Here is a 382-nt window from a genome sequence, read left to right as displayed (position 1 = left end):
GCCTCTGTCAGCTCTGCTGCTCTCCGCCGCTCCAGATTCCAGGACTGACTGCACAGTTGTGTTGTGAGTCCAGCTGCCTGGCTCTCTCTCTCTCTCTCGCTCTCTCTCTCTCTCTCCCGCCCTCCCTCCCTCTTTCTCTCTCTCCCCCCCTCCCTCTTTCCCCCCATTTCTCTCCCCCTCCCTCTCTTCTTCTGCCTCTCACTCCCTCGCTCTCTCCCTCCCCCTCACTCTCTCTCTCCTTCTCTCCTCCCTCCCTCTTTCTCTACCCCCACTCTCCCCGCTTACTTCTCTCTCTCTCTCTCTCTACTCCTTTCCTCTTTCTCTCCCCCTCCCCCTCTCATCCCTCCATCTCTCTCTCCCTCTCTCATCCCTCTCTACCCCC

At 59.4% G+C, this 382-nt stretch overlaps 1 protein-coding gene across 1 annotated transcript in view; it reads right to left on the bottom strand.

Annotated features, from left to right (window-relative positions):
* The window catches only part of LOC133126170 (cadherin-10-like), a 65,181-nt gene extending 65,089 nt beyond the window's left edge, over positions 1-92 (bottom strand). The window contains exon 1 of the mRNA XM_061238092.1: positions 1-92. This exon is cut by the window's left edge and continues 69 nt beyond it. The gene's annotated coding sequence lies outside the window, so the exon portion shown is untranslated.
* Between the last annotated feature and the right edge of the window lie 290 nt (positions 93-382).

Source organism: Conger conger, chromosome 4, assembly GCF_963514075.1.
Source record: "Conger conger chromosome 4, fConCon1.1, whole genome shotgun sequence".
Lineage (NCBI taxonomy): Eukaryota > Metazoa > Chordata > Actinopteri > Anguilliformes > Congridae > Conger > Conger conger.
Note: the sequence above shows the minus strand (reverse complement) of the source record. Positions and strands in the feature narration are given on the sequence as shown.